The following is a 20840-nucleotide window of genomic DNA, read 5'->3' as shown; positions in this document are numbered from 1 at the left end:
TTGGAATGTGGCTAGTGCAACCAAGGAGTTCAATTTTAATTTACTTTAATTAATTTAAATTTAAATAGCCACACGTGAACAATATCGAGCAGTACAGGTCTAGATCACATGGTATTTGTCTATGGTTTCCACGGTGCACACATAGAAGGGTACAACTACTGATTTTATCACTCTACTTTCCTACCAGACAACATCGTCTCAGACTCAATGCTTCTTAATTCTCATCAAAACTCCCTTGTGAGGAAAGAACATGGTGAAGATTGTCTGAAGGACACTTTTTTATCAATGTACTTATGCATGTGTCTGACAGTATTCACTCAGCTCCCATTATGTGCAAATACTATGCCAGGTTCTGAGAAAGAAAAAAAAAAAATGTGAGGGTCCCTAAGCTCACATCTTTTTCCCCAAATGATTTAAAGATGCTAAAAAATAAAAATGAATAAAAATGAGCACATGTTCCAAATATACACTGCTTCCAGGAGAAACAACTTAAATATAAGAATAGTGGCTGGACACAGTGGCTTACACCTGTAATCCCAACACTTTGGGAGGCCGAGGTGGGAGGATCATGAGGTCAGGAGTTCAAGACCAACCTGGCCTATATGGTGAAACTCCGTCTCTACTAAAAATACATAAATTAGCTGGGTGTGACAGTGTGCGCCTGTAGTTCCAGCTACTCGGGAGACTGAGGCAGGAGAATCACTTGAACCTGGGAGGTGGAGGTTGCAGTGAGTCAAGATTGTGCCACTGCACTCTAGCCTGGGCAACAGCGTGAGACTCCATCTCAAAATAAAAAAAAATAAAAAAAAAAAAGAATAGCGAGGTCAGGCATAGTGGCTAATGCCTATAATCCCAACACTTTGAGAGGCCAAGGTGGGAGGACTGCTTGAGCCCAAGAGTTCAAGACCAGTCTGGGCAACATGTCAAGACCCTGTGTCTGATAAAAAAAAAAAAAAAAAAAAAGCCAGACGTGGCATGCGTCTGTGGTCCCAGCTACTCAGGAGACCAATGTAGGAGAATCCCTTGAGCCCAGGAGGTCAGGGCTATAGCGAGCCACATTCACACCACTACACTCTAGCCTGGGAGACAGGGTCTCACCCTGTCTCAATAAGTAATAAAATATAATAATATATAAGTTTTTTTAAAAAAAGAATAGTGAGAGGTTGACTGTAAAAGGGTGAAAAGGAGCCCAATTAAGATATCAGGGAATGATGGGGTCTGTGGAACTAACAAGGTTGCCCGAAGGGTTAGTCCAATTCCAATCATATATTCTTAACACCCTGTAGGCCAAGTAAAAACTATCTGCAGGCAAGAACCAGCCCACTAGTGGCCAAACAGCAACCACCTAATTTCTACCTTGTTTAAACCCAGAGGAGAAATTTCTATCCTGAAAATCTGGGTTTCAGCTGATTGAAAAATACACGTTCTTTATCTTACATGTAAACTATAAATCTTTTTTAAATATAATTTACATTATGCTTAAAATTAAGTACAAAATAAACACACAAATTTAGACAGTAGTTTGATGAGTTTTACAGATCGATATACCCAGGTAACCACCACCTTAGTTGAAATTTAGAATGGGAGCTGCAAACTCTGGCCTGCCACCTATTTTTGTATAGCCAGAAAATAATGGATTTTATATTTTCAAATAGTTGAAAAAAATTAATAACATTTCATTGCATGTGAACTATATACGAAATTCAAATTTCAATGTACAAATAAAATGTTATTGGGACACAGCTATGTTCATTCATTTACATGTCTATGGCTACTTTTTGGTATAATGGCAGAGCTAAGTAGTTGTAACACAGACCATATGATATGAAAAGCCTAATATGTTTACTATCTTACCCTTTGCAGAAGAAGTTGGCTGACTCTGACTTACAACAGTGCCATCGTACCAGCAAATTGTCTCATGTCTCTTTACAGTAAAATTTTCACATATTATACCCATCCCCAGTGACCACTGATCTGATTTCTCTCCTTGTAGATTAAATTTACCTATTCTAGAACTTCATATAAATGATATAATATATATAATCTTATTTCTCTGGCTTCTGTCTCTCAAATAATGTCTGTGAAATATATTCATGTCGTATACATCAGCAACTTGTTCATTTTCATTGTTGAGTACTATTTCATTGTATGAATATACCACAATTGTCTATTCACCCTGGGACAGCTAAGTTGTTTCCAGTTTTTAGCTATTATGAATAAATCTGCTGTTATCATTCATATACAAGTCTTCGCGTACAAGTCATGAATGAGTCTCTCAGTTACTTAGTGGAATTGCTGGGTCACAAGATAGGTATGTGTTTAACTTCATAAAATACTGTCAGACTTTTGTTCTCTTACCAGCATTGTATCAGAGTCCTGGTTGCATTATATCCCAATAGCACTTGATATTGCCAGTCTTTTGCATTTAAACCAATATAGTGAGTGTAATGTGGTATCTCATGATTTAAACTTACATTTCCTTCATGACTAATCATGTTGAGCATCTTTCAATATGCTTATTGGCCATACATACATCTTCTTTTGTGAAGTATCTAAACTGTGAACATTATAAACATTCCTGTTTTTTCTCCTTTGCTTTGGCTACTTGGAAGCTTAGAGCTTTATTAGAGGCCTAAATATAATAATTATACAAGATTTCCTGGCATGTTGGGGCTCCAACTTGAATTATTTCATCATCTCTTTATCCCCTTATTTCCTTTCTCTCCTAAATTTTCATCTACTTAATTGTTATCCTGTGTTTTCAATTTTTTTTTTTTTTTTTAGCATGATTCAATCCTATTTTGGAATGAAGCAAGTTACAACCAAAGGAAAAAGGGCTGAAGCTGGCTGGCTTACCTCTTACACACAAGGAACTGTGTCAGGCCCTGGGAATATGGAGACTATGTCCCTGCCCTTCAGGAACTCATAGGAAAAGAAGCCAGAAATTACAAAACAGAGCAACAAGTGCAGTAACAGGAGGTGGTCCCGAAAGACCCTGAGCGTGTGGGAGATGAGGGGGTGGGAGTTTTTGGGAGAAGATGATTCTTGTCTGTGAATTGACTGAAGAACGAGTCAGCGGTTCCCTGAAAGAGCGTGGTGCCCTCAGGGTGTGGTGGATGTTGGGACGCATGAGAGAATATTGTAAGACTATTAACAGGAAATGTGTGATGCAAAGGTGTGTGATGTATTCTAGGAACGCACACGATTTAGCACAAGTGGAACACCAGGTGGGGAAAGTCAGGAAGTGAAGAATAAGCCATGTGACATCTAACAGCCCAAAGCAAGTCACACGGCCAAACCCAAAGTCAAAGGGCAGGGAGACGTGGCAGGAACTGCAAAGTCATGTTGTAAAGGATGTAACCAGAGGGAGGATGAAGGAATGGGGTGATTCATATACTCTATCCCAGCAGCTTTTCATGGGAGAAGTGTTAAGTACCTACAACAAAAATCTGCACAATAGCTCAGACAAAGTAGATTTCTGAACCACATTTGGGTATAAACGGCAGGCTGGATGATGTGGTTTCATACCTCTGGGATAGTACAGGGAAATATGAGAACAGCACAGAAGATTTAGACTATTCCAGAAATCCATCTCTAAATAGGTACAACTCAGGTACCAACCACAGAGAACAAAGGGAACCAGAGCCTCTTCTAACAAACTGAAATCTACCAAATGCTGGTAGATACCACGCTGTTCTTTGGATTGGATTTTTGTACTTAAAGCTAAAAACAGAGATTCTGCCTCAAAAATTCATGTCAGCATTCTATTGCCCAATTATCATTAAGCATGTGATTATAACCATTGGATAGTTAAACTATAGCTGGCACTAATGCAATTGGATTGTTAAAAAATATTCCTGAGCACCACTCTTATCCCAGTACTAGTTAACTGCTATGCTAATGTCTTGGCACATGTGACTAATAATGAAATGAGTTATAACTGTGTGTTTGGATCACATTACATTGCTTCAAGTGTATCATAATATTTTATAGCTTAATGGAGAATCTGGCTTATAGCAATACAGGAAAAATAAATCTCAGCCAATCATCATCCATTAAAAAAAAAAATCTACGGTCAGCAGCTGACAAGATTTTAACCATCAATAACAATTACCCTGAAACCTTTTTGACACGATAGGTAGATATTTAATATCAATAACATAAAATACACCCTTGCTAATGGAGATATATTAAGATATTGATTAGTTATGCAAGAAAGTTTATGCTTATTCCATTCCCACTAGTAATTATCAGCAGACTGTTGACTACTCCTTGAACCACATCTTTTAGTCCATTTCCCTTTTTCTACCCAAGAGTATACTTGGTTGGCAGATAATCAGAACAGACAGACATTCCTAGAAAATGTGAACCATATGTGCAACCTAATGCAGCAAGCGTTTGCTGAATGCCTACTAGGTGTACCCTAACTGTGCTGAAGATGCCAGGACTACACAGTGGAAAGGGACAACCCCTTTGCTCAAGAGGCTTATGTTCTAGTGGAAGACAGAGAGAGGACCACAGCACACAGAAAGATGGGAATGGGGCATGCAGAGAGGCAGCTAAGCCAGCCCAGTGGGAAATTGGAGCAGCGACTAATGACTGTACCATAAGGCAGAGGAAGCAGAGGAAGGGCTGGGAGGAAGCAGGGGAGCTGGAGCGCAGGCTGTAAGAGCGGTGCCTTTTCAACATTTTTCTCAGGTTAATATGTAGACATGACAGTTGCTAGGACACTAAGGGGAAAAATGTTAAAGGAAGTAATGGGAAAGCAAGATGTGTGGAGATGTGTACAAAGGCAGCAGAGGACCAGGGGCTGCCTAACACATGCACTAACCCAACCGGAGGGCCTAGCTTAGTTCCCCACAGGAACCCTAGGGCCCAGCTTCTCCTCCCAAGCTGGAGGTCAGGCCCTCAAAGGAAGCACAAGTGTAACCACCTATGGGTTCTTCCTGCCCATCTCACAGACAAAAACAATTCACTGAGACCATGACATTGCAATAAAGAAAAAGTTTAACTGACACAAGGCCAGCCATGCCACTTGGGAGACAGAGTTATTACTCAAATCAATCTCCCTGAAAATTCAGAAGCTAGTGTTTTTCAAGGATAGTTTGGCAGACCAGGGAATTGATTTCTGGGTGAGGACAAAAGGACTGGTTGGCAGTTCTGGGTTGGAGCCACTGGTCACCAGAAATGCAAAACCTGAGAGGACACCTCGAAAGGCCAATCTTAGGTTCTACAATGTCATGTTATCTTCAGGAGTAACCGGGGATGTTACAAATCTTGTGACCTTTGGAATAATGGCTAGTAAGACTCCTCATTCTCCTAACCTGGTGGTCTTTCATTAGCTTTACAAAAGTGGTTTAGTTTTGGGAAAGGGCTATTATCATTCAAATTATAAACTAAATAGCTCCCAAAGTTAGCTTGGCCTAAGCCCAGGAATGATGAAGAGCAGTTTGGAGGTTAAAAGTAAGATGGGGGTCGGTTATATTAGATCTCTTATACCGTGATAATTTTCTCACTGTTTAAATTTTTGCAAAGGCAGTTTCACAAGGGTTCTAGGGCTTGGAAGGGGAAAGTTCAAGACCAAGGGTGAGGAGGAACAGAAAATGGGAATTCAGAAGAGGACCCATGGAGGAGTGGCATCTGGGAACTAAATAACTTGAAAATGATTCAAGAAACCAATGTGCTTCTTTTGTATTTCAATCACTATGAATGATTTCAAAGTAAGTTTCATAGTCTCTCTTTCTCAGAAACTTGCCTGCCTTGTAGTTTCCATGCCTACATTTAGAAAGGGTGGTGCCAGCCCCCATGCTGATCCTGGATCCTTACTTCCTGCATATGTGATGAGCACAGAGGTCTAGAAGAGTCTCCGAATTGACCAAGGAGCCAGAGCTACCACTTTCTGGCAGCCAGTATCTTACCCACCAGCCATGCTGAACTTCATGAATTCCCATATCACTCTCTGGGCATCAGGAAACCAAATGGTGAAGGTGCCACCCCTGCTGTGTCAGGTCTTCCAAGAATGAAGCTTATTTGCAATGCAAAGCAACATGAAAAGTACATTCTTTTAGCATTGAAGACATGTGCCAATTCCCCAGGCACTGGAAAATGGCAAAGACTGACGTTTTGATGTTATTTTTTAAGGCATTTTTTAAAAATAAAGATTCCCATTTTTTGACATTCTCCTGAATGGAACAGAGGTAAATGGAGTGAGAGAAACACTCTTTTAAAATATGATCTGTTTTTTGTGTGCAGTCTGCTTAGAATGCCAATGCCTGCAGGCTATAGGGGAATTCAGATGAGAGCATTTCCTTCATTCCAAATTAAAAAACAAGGGAACTAGACCTCAAGGCTATTTCTGCCTTAAAACTCTTCCTCAAACATGGTGTTTCACAATTACAATACAACGATTAACAAAGAATGATTTTCTTTCAACTAGGAATTGAAGTAAAACACAGACACCCTGCCGGTCACTCTTGGTGGCAAAGTTGCTGCAAAGCAAATAACAAAGCACTAGGGGCTTACTATGGCTTTCTTATCAGAGCCAGTCAACAAGAAGTTTATATATAATGGTTTATACAAAACCTAATTTTCCACCTTGATGCCCAGGGAGGGGGTCTCTGCCTCACTACAGGGGTCGGTAAAGTACTCCCTGCACACAGAAGGTAATTCCAATTAGATCATGGTAACCAAGACCTCTAAAGCTCACCAGAGCCCCATAATTGCCTCTACCTAAAACTGCTGTAACTCAAGGCAAATACTAATGCACCTTTGTACTGCTGAGTCCCTGATGTCTAACTAAAGTTTCATCCAGCCCTTCTAACGCCTATCCACCACCTTGGAGTATCTGTCTTCTTCAACTAACTGGTGAGCACCTTAGAGCTGGCCACATCCCATTCATCTTCCTATTCTCAACTCCTATGGCAAGATCGGCCTACTAGTAGGCAGCTAATACGTGCTTGTTAAACAAACGATACAGACCTTGACCCCCAGCAAGTTTGTCCCTTACCCAAGATCACAGCTAATTAGGAACAGAATCAATCCAAGTCTCCCAATTCTCAGCCCTTTGTGTTTCTTTCTTAATGCCCAGAAATGAAGTAGGATATTTCCCTGACCCCTTCACAAGTGGGAACTGGAGTGCAGAGGCACTAGAACTAGCCACCACTTTGGTGCTGGCAGGGGCGGATTCTACTTACTCGGTCCCACTGTGTTCCAGCCTCGTTGGGGAGGGGAAGCACAGATAAGCAGGTGCAGGAGCCAGGGCAAGCGCTTTTGGGTGCCAGCAGAAGCAAAACTCTATGTGGGCCCCACCGCAGCATCTAGTGGGGTGCCCGTGACCCCTGAGGCCCCAGAAGGAGTGTTACAGTGCCCTTTTAGCTTTGCCATCTGCAAACAGCTTAAGTGTTAACAGCTTAGTGGAGGGTCAGCATGACAGCCTTTTGCACCCACACTTGTGGCACCTGAGTTCTTATCCAGTGTCCAGGAGGAATGAGGTCGCACAAATGAATTGAAGATGGGGAATGCAGGGGATTTTATTGCTGATGAAGGTGGCTCTCAGCTGGAAGGTGAGCTGAAAAAGGGGACAGAGTGGGAAAGGTAATCTCTGAAGCTACGACGTCAAGCTGTCCCTCTGAAGTCAAGCCACTTCTATCTGATATCCAACCATAGTCTCTGACAGTCTCCGACAGTCTCCAACATCCAGCTGCTTCTCCTCTCTGCTGGCTGAACCTAGGGTTTTTATGGGCACAGGATGGAGGGCAGGGTTGGGCCATAGGTAGTTTTGGAAAAGGCAACATTTTAGTGAGACAACAAGGATATAAGTTCTCACTTTGGGCTGCAGTATCAGGCTTTTCAGCTGGAGGGTGTGGCCCTTGCCAGGGACTTGCCCTTTTCCGCCCAGAATTTCCTGGTATCTTGTCCCTATCTGAAAGGAGTCAGAGATTATTAATAATGGCTTCCATGTATTGAGTACTTAGGTGCCACATCCCTCCCCCGGTACTGTGCATACATTATTAATCTTTGTTACAACCCTAGATGATAGATAGTCCCTATTTTACAAATGCCCAACCAAAGGAGGCATTTGTTCAAAGTCACAGACCAAGTAAATGGCAGAGCTGGTGAGTGGGCCAGACCAGCCTGTCCCCACATCCTATGCTTTCTCACTTCAGCATCATCTCCTCCCTAATGAACAGAGACCAAAAACATTTGTTGAAATGAATCACAAATGGCATAAAACCTTTGTTACCAAACCACACTGAGGCCTGCTCACCTAGCGCATTAAGGCCAAACATTTACATTTGAGATTTTGCAGAAAAGGAAAGAGAAAGGGGGGATATTTGTTTATGGGGCACAATGTAAGAGAACCAGGCAGTTCATGCTCAAGACCCAACCTCCACAATGGCTTATAACAGAGGTTCCCAATCTTTTGGTTTCCCTGGGCCACATTGGAAGAATTGTCTTGGGCCACACATGAAATACACTAACCCTAATGATAGGTGATAAGTTAAATAAATAAATAACAAAAATATCTCATCATGTTTTAGGAAAGTTTACAAATTTGTGTTGGTCCACATTCAAAGCCATCCTGGGCCACATACAGCCCACAGGCTGTGGGTTGGACAAGCCGGGCTTGTAAGCAAGGGTTTTTTAACTCAGTGGTAAATTTCAGGAAAGCAGAAGTTACAAGCAAAATTATAATATAATACATGAAGTTATACATGGGTTTGTCCTAAAAGGGTGCGATTTCTTGAAGCAGGGCTTACAGGTCATAGGTAGTTTCAAAGGTTTTTTTATTGGCTAAGGAAGGGAAGCTTTCTCTAGACACCTGGGCTCAGCAGAAAAGAATGTTCGATCTGGCCCATGGATGTGACTTCCTCCAGGCCCCTCTGGAAGAAATTTAGGACAAAGAATGGTGCTCAGAACTCAGCCCTCAGTTCTCCCTTATCTGAGGTCTGTGTGCCAGTGGATTCATTAGGTGGGGGTCTGGGTTTCTGAAAAACAACCCAAAGACCAACTAAGATGTGATCTTTAGCTTCTACAGGGGACCAAACCTCCTGACTCTAACTTCTTTGGCTATTGTTTTAAGCTATTATTACTTTCTTTCTTATCAAGCCACTCACTAACTTCTCAGGGCTAGCTAGATGCCTGGAATTTCCCTTAAAGGAACTCCAGGTAATTCTTTATTTTCATGCCTGGGGGGGAAGCAGCAGGCCCCTAAGTGGGGTCCGTGCTCCATCTCACCCTGACATGACTCAATAAATAGTTGATGAATTTTTTCAAAGGTGTGAAAAACATTGGTTTCCTTTCAGTGAGTATGTTATGAAAAAAATCAGAGCCAAATTCAAAATAAGAAAGGAGAGAAAAAAGTGTTTGAAGAAGCTGTTATACCTGTTTAAATAGTAATAAAACACAAACTAAAGTCATTTCGGTACAAAAATATGAAGAGGTAAAATCTGCCTGAGAGTTGGGAGGACCCACAGGATTCTGGGAGCAGCTGTTTGCTATGTGCTTTAGTCCTGAGAGGTTAGTAATTTAAGGGGCTCATAAAAATAAGCAAACAAACTTTCAAAAGTCTGGACCTACATCTTCCTCTAAAAAGCCAACAAAGAGCTCCTGCTAAGAGATTGTCACAAACATACAAAGAATCATATTACAACCTCAGCAGTCTTACCTACAGCTTGGAAATGTGATCTTTTCTGTTCAAATGTGGTTGAAGTTTGTTGGGACTGGAAAATAGATTATTCTTTCCTTAAAAGGGCATGCTGACTGCTCTGTGGCTAGCACAAGCAGGTTATATCTTGGCTGATTTAGACTTTACTTGTGTCAGATTAGACCCAAACAATGTGTCTGGTCTGATTCCCTCTGTCTTATCCAGACAGCCAGGATCATGTGGGCTTTGGAGATTTGAGCCCCAGGATACTGATGCTGGTCTTGAGACTCAAGCGCCACAAGCAAGAATAAGAACTGCAATCAATTTAGAATACTGACTCTAACACCATGGACTGCTGGAACAAAACAGAAGCAGGAAAGATATAGTCCAGTCTCTTCATTTTATAGATGAGGAAACTGAGACCCAGAGAGAAGGAACTTGTGGACTTACAGACTGTTCTGGAAAATGCCAGTCTTGAGATCACAAGGCCAGTCTAGCAGAATGGCTATGTTTGTTGTTGTTGTTGCTGCTCCAGTTGGAATTAATTGCAAACATTTAAAAATTAGAAAGCACAATATGGTGGTTCCTAAACATAGAATTACCATGTGTTCCAGCAATTCTACTTCTAGGTATGTACGCAAAAGAATTGAAAGCAGGTCAGTCAAACAGATATTTGTACACCCATTTCCATAGCAGCATCATTTACAATAGCCAAAAGGTAGAAGCAACCCATGTGTTCATCAACAGAAAAATGGATAAACAAAATGAGCGCATACATTCATCAGTGAAATATTATTCCGTTTTAAAAAGGAAAGAAATTCAGGCCAGGCGCGGTGGCTCACGCCTGTAATCCCAGCACTATGGGAGGCCGAGACGGGCGGATCACGAGGTCAGGAGATCGAGACCATCCTGGCTAACACGGTGAAATCCCATCTCTGCTAAAATACAAAAAAAAATTAGCTGGGCATGGTGGTGGGCCCCTGTAGTCCCAGCTACTCGGGAGGCTGAGGCAGGAGAATGGGGTGAACCCAGGAGGCAGAGCTTGCAGTGAGCCGAGATTGCGCCACTGGACTCCAGCCTGGGTGACAGAGCAAGACTCTGTCTCAAAAAAAAAAAAAAAAAAAAAAAGGGAAAGATATTCTGACACATGCTACAACATGAATGAATCTTGTAAACATGATGCTAAGTAAGACAAGCCAGTCACAAAAGGGCAAATACTGTATGATTCCACCTACACGAGGAACATAGAGTAGTCAAATTCGTAAAGACAGAAAATAGAACGTTGGTTACCAGGAGTCAGGAGTTATTGTTTAACAGTTTGGGTTTTTTGTTTGGGGAGATGAAAAAATTCTGGAGATGGATGGTAGTGATGGTTACACAGCAATATGAATGTACTTAAGGTACCCTTAAAGACGAGTTAAATGGTAAATTGTAGGTTATGTATATTTTATCACAATTTAAAAATTAGATGTTTCTATGTAAATACCCAGACTTTCAGTGTCATTTCAAAAATACAAGGGCTGGTGACAGTGGCCCGCATCCCCACAGAAATCTGCACAGCAGCTGTCCCCTTAGAAAAGATGCTCTCCCATTTTGTGTGGCCACCCACTATGCCCTCTTCATCCCTCTCCCTTATCAGCTGGGCATCTGAAGCCATCAGTTCCCAGACTAGGCTATGTGAAAGGAAAATATCTTGGGCACCCAAAATCACTAAGGTAAAGGGAAAATTCAAGCTTGGAACTGCAGAAGGCAAAACTGCTTCCCATTCTATTCAAAGTCATCCGTCTGTTGAAATAAATGCATATCTGATTGCCTCCTTTGGAAAGTCTAATCAGAAACTCAAAAAAATGCAACCGTTTTTCTCTCATCTACCTGTGACCTGGAAGCCCCCTTCCTACTTTGAGTTGCTTCAAGTTACTTTGAATTCTCCTGCTTTTGCTTCGAGTTGTCCTGCCTTTCTGGACTGAATCAGTGTTCATTTTATATATGTTGATTGATGTCTCATATATCCCTCAAATATATAAAACCAAGCTGTTCTCTGACCACCTCGGGCACATGTCGTCAGGACCTCCTGAGGCTGTGTCACGGGTGCACGTCCTCAACCTTGGCAAAATAAACTTTCTAAACTAACTGAAACCTGGCTCAAATTTTGGGGGTTCACAGGTACACACCACAATCAGCTGGGGAACTTTCCAAACCATACCCCAGGTTCCACCCCAGATAAGCGAATCAGAATCTCTGATGGGCGGGGCCCAGGCACCAGTAAGTGTTGAGAGTTCTCCAGGTGATTCTCAGAGGCATCTGGAACTGAGGACAGCCCGGGTTCCTGCTCTGGGATTTGGTTGCACATTGGTATTACCTGGCAAGCTTTAAAAATGACTGACGTGTCCTCCTACCGGTTCTGTATTAATTGGCATAGGGTGTCGCAGGAGCTCAGGATTTTAAAAAGTTTACTGGGCCATTGAATCTATGGCAAAGATTGAGATCCACTGCTGTGGGCATTTGAGTTGATATCCCGTGCTGCAGACACACAGCACTTGTTTCACCTCTACCCCACCACCCTGCCAAATTAAATACATCAATAATACATAAAATTATGTTATATGTGTTATATACATATTTATACTTACATATACACTGTTGGCTAAAGGAACAAAATGTCAAGCTTTTAAAGAATTAAAGTTAGTTTCATTCAAAAGTCTTATGGAGGATGATAAGACTATAAACCAAGGCCTCCAGCCACAGAGCAGTCCAGCCAGACCACCAAGGCAGTGTTTCAGCCCATTGCTTGCTTACAGGTGGTGAAGGTTCTAAATGTGCAAATTCATCTCCAACTTGTTCAGAAGTTACATCGAAGTAAGAATCATATCAAGGCTTCGGTGTGAGAGTATATCTGGTCATAGATTACAGAAGCATAGTCACCAACCCCAGTGGACATTATCTTCTGTGTAGGAAAAGGCAAAGCCAAGTAGTGACTCAGGCAAGAGACATGAGAAGCACATGCCTTACTCCATTTTGTCTTCAAAGCATCTTTCCAGAGAGCTGCAGGTTGTCACAGAGTCAGGGGGTTTGAGAAATTATGCTGGCAAGCAGAAATGAACAAACATGGTTTCTTACATTTGTTACTTTGTCTACAAGACACACACACACACGCACACATCCTTTGAGATCAGTAATTTAAGAGCTCATAAAAATTAGAAAACAAATTGCGGCATGCACACACCCACAACACACACATACACACACACACCACACACAGTCCATTAGCCCGTCACCTTACTCTCCATGGTTGACTCCAAATTCATCCCACAGACCAGAGACAAACCTTCATCGGAACACACAGAATAGTTTTCACATTGGAGTTCTAGTGATGAATGAGTAATTGTAGTTTCCTTGGAATTGAAGACAAAATCGACCCTTTTCTTGAACATTTACTGCACCCATGCATTTTCTTAGTTATCTCATGTAAGCCTCTAGGGCAACACAGTGAGGGAGACACTGTCATCCTCATTTTCGATGAGGTAAGTGTAAAGGCTCACACGGTGATTACTTTGAAGGGAACACCACTCCTTTGAATGTATAAGTCCTGGAATTTTTCTTCAAATCAGCCATAATCTTTTACAATCACACCTTGTATGTTCCCAGAATGTTCTGTTAAATAGGATTTTTGTAATGTGATTCTCACTTTAAAGGCACCAAGGGAATTTGGTATTTTTAGGGAACACTTCAGAGAACCATTTTATAAAAACAAATAACCCTTTAGTGCTGTGAACACTAAACTCTTAATGTAGCTGTTTTGTGAGTTAGGTGTTTTTTCAGAGCTGATTTTTTTCCAGTATACTAAATCTGTTTTCAATGCATATCCCAAAGAGTGTATGAGTAAGTAAGAGAAGATTTAAGAAACTAAGTGTTCTGAGTAGAAGTCGTAAGCTTTCAAAGTCTGCCCTCTAACATAATAATGATAAAGAAATGTTAAGCTCCCTCCCTCTCTCAATTTTCCAGCTGCAAAATTTGAGTAATTTCTTTGAGTCATTTCTTTCTAGAAGAATGTCTAATAGAATTTAAGACCACGTCTCTGCATCCTACTTAAGTGGCCTTTCTATCATCAATTTTCTGTCATTGTGGCAGATGGGCTGACTGTCTGCTGAAAGGCTAGGGTGACTTGGTTGGCTAAAACAACAGCATCGACCATCCCTAACCCAACTGTTCTGAACTCCACTGTTAGTAACATGAGAAAAACCTAACTCAGCTGCAATGGTCTACTTGGTTGTACCATAGGCAGAGAAATAAACAGAGGCACAGGACTTCACAACAGAGTGTTCCTTTTAAAAAAGAACTGAAAAGTAGAGTATTTTACAAGTTCGCAACCAAGCGCGGCAGTTATATCCTAAGGACCTAACAGAGATAACCTCTCGGTAACTACTGGTAAAAGATGGGGATGGAACACAGAACAAACACCTGGCACTGGACTGAAACTTAGAAGAAGTTACACGTTGAAGTATGGGCAGGCTTTATTCAGAGGCTGGCTTCTAACTGTTCAGAACCCAAATTCACAGGTGGTGGTTACATTCCCTAAGTAGCCTAGAAATGCTTATTTAGTCCTTAACATTCTTGGAGAGCAGCCCAGACACTAGCTTTGCTAAGGTCTGGGCCCTAAAATGAGGTAGGTGACATGATACTGGGAGAAGAGGAAAAAAGTGAAAAAGAGACATAGAGAAAAAGTAGAAGGTAGAGGGAGTGAAATATGTTGGCCTGAAACAAAATTCTGAAGTAATAAAATAAACATTTAGGTTTGACATTTCTCAATCTCACTTTTTGAACTACATTCCCAGTACTTTATCAAATTAACACTCAGGCCTATACTCTCTCCATCTAGTGCTTAAAACTCATCTTTATCTGCTTAAATCAGAGTTCCACTGGGAATAGAGGATTCGTTCCCACCAGACTAACCCTCTCATAGAAAACGACTATAAACCCTTTTAAAAATACAAAAATTAACCCTAAGGCCCTAGAAACTCACCAAAGCAGTGAGAAAATGGAGGCGGGCAGAGGGAGTCTTACTTAGGAGAATGCTGAGTGCTTTTATAGTTCTTTGTCTCTGGACTCAGTCGACACTTTGTCACTGGACTCAGTCGACACTAGGCCAGGCAGCTAAAAGTGGGATTGAAAATCAGCAGTCTTTTAGCTTGAAGAATGAGTAGACAGACATTGGTGTGACCACCGCAGCTGGAAAGCCAGAGGGGAAATCCTGGAAAGGGGGTGACCAAGGAGAGTGCTAGATTTTTCACATAAACTAAGCCCAAATCTCTGGCTCATCCCTGAACAGTGCATAGTACAGGGCAGACCCCAAGAAGCCCAGCCGGGGCTAAAAGATCTGAACAGATATTTCATCTCCTGCCTACCTCAAAGGAAAAAGAGTTTGAGTCTGAGACCAGCTAATGCTGCTGAAACAAGCAAAAAAAAAAAAAAAAAAATCAGTACTCTTCAGAGGAACATAACAGAATTCAGGGCCTCAACAACATATTTCTTACAACATATATACAGAACACAATCCAAAATTACTAATTGTATCATGACACAGGAAAATGTGACCTATACTCAAACGAAAAGGCAATCAACAGTGACTAACCCCACAATGGCCCTAATGTTAGAATTAGCAGGTAAGAATTTTAAAACAGTTTCTATAACTTAAGAATGAAAAGAAAAACTGGCTTATAATGAAGAAACAAATAGATAATTTCATTAGAGAAATAGAAACTATTAAATGACTGAAATTCTAGTACTAAAAAAAAGAATATCTGAAATAAAAAACTGACAAGTTTAACAGAAAACAAGATAACAAAATAGAGCACCCATGAACTTGAAAAGAAAAATCAATACAAATTATTGAATCTGAAAAACAGGGAAAAATTTTTTTTTAAAAAAAGGAGATCATCAGCTGGGTGCATTGGCTCATGTCTGCAATCCCAGCACTTTGGGAGGCTAAGGCAGACAGATTGCTTGAGCCTAGGAGTTCAAGACCAGCCTGAGCAGCATGGCAAAACCAAGTCTCTACAAAAAAAAAAATACAAAAATTACCCAGGCGTGGTGGTACGTTCCTGTAGCCCCAGCTACTCAGAAGGCTAAGGTGGGAGGATCGCTTGAGCCCAAGAGGTCAATTCTGCAGTGAGCTGCAATCATGCCACTACACTCTAGCCTGGACAACAGAGCAAGACCCTGTCTCAAAAACAAAAAGGACAATATCAAAAGATCTAACATACATAAAATTGGAATTCTAGAAGGAAAGTAGAGAGAAAATGGGGTAGAAAAAATATCTGAAACAAAGCACGGCGCAGTGGCTCACACCTGTAATCCCAGCACTTTGGGAGGCCGAGGCAGGTAGATCACCTGAGGTCAGGGGTTCAAGACCAGCCTGGCCAACATTGCAAAATCCCATCTCTACTAAAAATACAAAAATTAGCCAGGCATGGTGGTGGGTGCCTGCAATCTCAACTACTCAGGGGGCTGATTTGAACCCAGGAGGTAGAGGTTCTAGTGAGCCAAATCACGCCACTGTATGCCAGCCTGGACAACAGAGTGAGACTCCATGTCAAAATATATATATATACAATAATGACCAACAATTTCCCAAATTGGGGGAAAGAAATTAAATTTGCAGATTCAAGGAGCCTAGTAAGGGCCGGGTGCCGTGGCTCACGCCTGTAATTCCAGCACTTGGGGAGGCTGAGGTGGGCGGATCATGAGATCAAGAGATCAAGACCATCCTGGCTAACACAGTGAAACCCCATCTCTACTGAAAATACAAAAAATTAGCCGGGGATAGTGGCACATGCCTGTAGTCCCATCTACTCGGGAGGCTGAGGCAGAGGAATTGCTTGAACCCAGGAGGTGGAGATTTGCAGTGAGCTGAGATCGATCGTGCCACTGCACTCCAGCCTGGGCGACAGAGTGAGACTCCATCAAAAAAAGGGAAGGGAAGGGAAGGGGGAGGGGGGAAGGGGGAAGGGAAAAAAGAAGCCTAGTAAACCAAAAAAGAATAAATAAATAGAAAAATGGAGCTAGTCACATTATAATCAAAGTGCTAAAATTAAACAAAGAAAAAATCTTGAGTGCAGCCAGAAAAAAACAACACATTATATACAGGAGAATAATCATATGAATGACCATTGACTTCTGATCAGAGAAAAGAATGAACGCCAAAAGACAGTGAAGCAACACCTTTATGGTGCAGGAAGAAAAATCTGTCAACTTGAAATCGTATGTAAGAAAAATATCCTTCAAGAATAAAGAAAAAATAAAAACATTTTCAGATACATGAAAACTTGGAGAACCTATCACCATCATACCTGCACTACAAGAAATGTTAAAGAAAATTATTCAGACTGGAAGGAAATGACCAGTTGAAACTTGAATCTTTAGGAAAGAATAGTATGGGAAGTGGTAAAATACGGGTTAAAAATTAGTATTTATTTATTTAGAAGATATATGAGCATTTAAAGCACAAATTTAATGTCCTATTTATTGTGTGGTTTATGACACAGATGTAATACATATGACAGCTACAGAATAAAGGACGGAGGGTGAGGGTCAAAGGGACAAAGAATCTAATAGTTCTTATATTTTTTATAAAATAGTACAATTTTAACTCTATATGAATACATTATAAAAAATTAAGGAATTGAGGTTATATATCATAATCTCTAGAACAGCCAGTTTTTAAAAAAACTGTGAAGAAGTATTCATTCCTAGTAAAAAGAGAAAAAAAAAAAAAAGGCTTAAGTCTACAGAAAGAATTCCAAGAAAATGTTCACAGCAGCTTTATTCATGAGTCAAAAATTGGTGTGCATTAACAGGACAATAGCTAAGCATCCTGTACTATATTAATACAGTGGACACATAAAACACTAAACAACAAAAGGAAAGAACTACTGATACGTGCAACAACAGGGATGAATTTCAACAACATTAAACTTAGTAACAACGTTCTAGAAGAGATTGAATCTAACTGTAGTGAAAAAAATACCAAACTTGGAATAGGACAAGATTTTGCTTGAGAAAAAATGAGGGAACTTTCCAGGGAAAGAGTAATGTTCCATATCTTAATAACAGTTTGTATTACACAGGTGTATGCATTTTGTCAAAACTCATTGAAGGGCATGACTAAGATTTGTGCAATTCATGATACGTAAATTTACCTCAAAAAATAATGAGGTCAGGTGTAGTGGCTCATGCCTGTAAGTCCAGCACTTTGGGAGGATGAGGCAGGAAGAGTGCTTGAGACCAGGAGTTTGAGACCAGCCTGGGCAACATAGTAAGAGCCCACGTCTATAAAAGTTTAAAAATCAGCTAGGCATGGTGACACACATCTGTAGTCCCAACTACTTGGAAGGCTGAGGCAGAAGAATCACTCGAGCCCAGGAGTCTGTATAGTGAGCTATGCTGGCTGGCACCACTACACTCCAGCCTGGGTGACAGTGCAAGACCCTGTCTCTAAAATTTAAAAAGTAAAAATTGAACAATTAACAAATATCAAACTCTAGTTAATGATATATGTGTTAAGATATTTAGGGAGAAGTGTTCTGGTGTCTTCAATTTATTTTGAAATGCATCCAAAAAATGAATTAGTAGATGGTGTATTAGTCCATTTGCATGCTGCTGATAAAGACATAACAGAGACTGAGCAATTTACAAAAGGAAGTTTATTGGACTTACAGTTCCATATGGCTGGGAAGGCCTCACAATCATGGCCGAAGGCAAGGGAGAACAAGTCACATCTTACATGGATGGCAGCAGGCAAAGAGAGAGCTTGTGCAGGGAGACTCCTATTTTTTCAAAACCATCAGATCTCTTGAGACTTATTCACTATCATGAGAACAGCATGGGAAAGACCCGCCTCCATGATTCAGTTACCTCCCCCCAGGTTCCTCCCACAACACGTGGGAATTCAAGATGAGATTTGAGTGGGGACATAGCCAAACACAGGAATGAAGAGATAGCTATGTAACAAAGAAAAATGCCAATGTCGAAATATAGGAGGTAGCTTATAGTAAGCTGAATAATGATCCCCAAATGTGTGCACACCCTAATCCCTAAAACCTGTGAATATGTTGCCTTACACAACAAGAGGTATTTTACCAATGGGATTAAGAATCTTAAAATGCAAAGATTATCCTAGAGTATCAGAATGGGCCAAATGTAATCCCAGGGTCCTTAAAGAGGGAGGATCCTGACAGAAGGCCAGAGGCAGAAAAACTGGTATGACTGCAGAAGCATAGAATGATGGGACCACAAGCCAAGTAATATGTACATCTTCTAAAAGCTGGAAAAGGCAAGGAACAGATCCCCCTTGGAATTTCCAGAAGTAACACATCCTGCTAGTACCTCGATTTTTTATAAGCCTCATTTTAGACCTTTGACCATCAGAATTGTAAGATAATACATTTGTGTTCTTTTAAGCCACTAAATTCATGGTAATTTGTATAGGAGCAACAGGAAACTCATACATAAATATAACATATATATGGCTGTTCACTGCATAATTCTCTGGGTTTTTCGGTATATTTGAAAATTTTCATGTTAAAATATTGAAATTTTTAAAAAACTTCCATTGGCCAAACATAGGAATAGGCCAAAAAAAGCTAACTGTACTATTTTACTCCGATATCTGCCCAGCTAACAACTTCTCAACTCCCTCAATGTTACTTAAAGGTTTTAAGTAGAACCCTTGTGAGTCATTAGAATTTTAATTATCCTGATTAATAAAATCTATAAAATTCCATTAATTTTATTTATCTCCTACTGATTGATAAAATTGCAATCAGTAGGAAAGTGAAATAAAATTCTCTGGAGAATATAGAAGAAATCATTGATTTTATTTAAGGAATCCATCACACAGGGAGATGGGCCTGGCCTGGAAGCTCTCCTGGATCTCATTCCTTCAGATGTTACCATTGTTTATTTCTGCTTCTACTTCTGAACCCACAGGTCCAAATACCCAAGATGTGTTGTTTGGTTGGTGCAAAGGTAATTGAGGTTTTTGTCATGACTTTTAATGGCAAAAACCACAACTACTTTTGCACCAACCTCATAGTTTACTGTTTCTCTTCTTCCCAGGAATCCAGGAATAGAAGGAAGAAATTAGGATGTGGGTAGGGGCCAGCAGCAACCCTTTGAATGATTGGGTCAATGACTTATATGTAAAGATCAATTCTAAGTTAAGTGCTTATGAATCAGAGATCGGCTATATTAGAGAAAACTAGTCTCCTTTTTACCCAAATAATGATCAGTTTTGGTCTTTTCCCTTTTTCTTTTTTTTCCCCCCTTTTAGATTTTAGTCATCCAAATCTAGAAGTTAGCCTTCATTATATTATTCTAAGAGTACAACTGCCTTTTAAAAGAACAGTAAAAATTCACACTAATGAGAAAAGAAAAAGCAGGCAAATCTTAAAGTTGATCTTATAATTTCTGGTTTCAAATGGCAAACACAAACTTAAACAAAAATTTTACATCAAGTTGATAGGCTAAGCCATGAATAAAAACAATAATCATAGTCATGCATGAAAGAACTTGTACACACCCTCTACACGGTTGTGTTCTCAGAAAGGGGGAGATCTGACTTCTCACAATCTGTTTTTTCAAGCAAAATGAATAAACATCTCAAATATTTTATAAGTGCCAAATATGGCAGATGGCATTTGCATGGGGATTATATAACCACACTGAAAACCAACCATAAAGTTCTAAGAATATACACAGAGTGAAAATACCTCTAACTCATCCTCTCACTAACCAGAAAAGCTGTCCCTCAGGGAGGGCCCACAGTCTTTGAAGGCTAGATGGAGAATTGCAATCAGGGAAGAATTCCATTTCTCTGGCTCAAGAATGAAACTGAAATCAAGAGTTCAGTCAGTGCTAGTGTTTTCTCATTATCACAAACAGTCCAGTGATTTGAACCTACCAGCCAGTGAATTGGAGGAGGATCTACTTTGTAAACCCTTGCATTATTTTCATGAAACATACAAATTTTTCAATTTCGTAGTTTTCTGAGCAACAGATATGTCTTCAGCAATCACTTATGTCCTGTTTAGTGCTAGGCTTTAATCATGTCTCAATATACATTTTGGATAAATGAATTTATGAATATGTGAAGTTATGTTTTAATAGATGGTCTTGTTCTGTAATGAAACATGAGGGA

This window comes from Piliocolobus tephrosceles, chromosome 11 (assembly GCF_002776525.5).
Source record: "Piliocolobus tephrosceles isolate RC106 chromosome 11, ASM277652v3, whole genome shotgun sequence".
Taxonomy (NCBI): Eukaryota; Metazoa; Chordata; class Mammalia; order Primates; family Cercopithecidae; genus Piliocolobus; species Piliocolobus tephrosceles.
Note: the sequence above shows the minus strand (reverse complement) of the source record.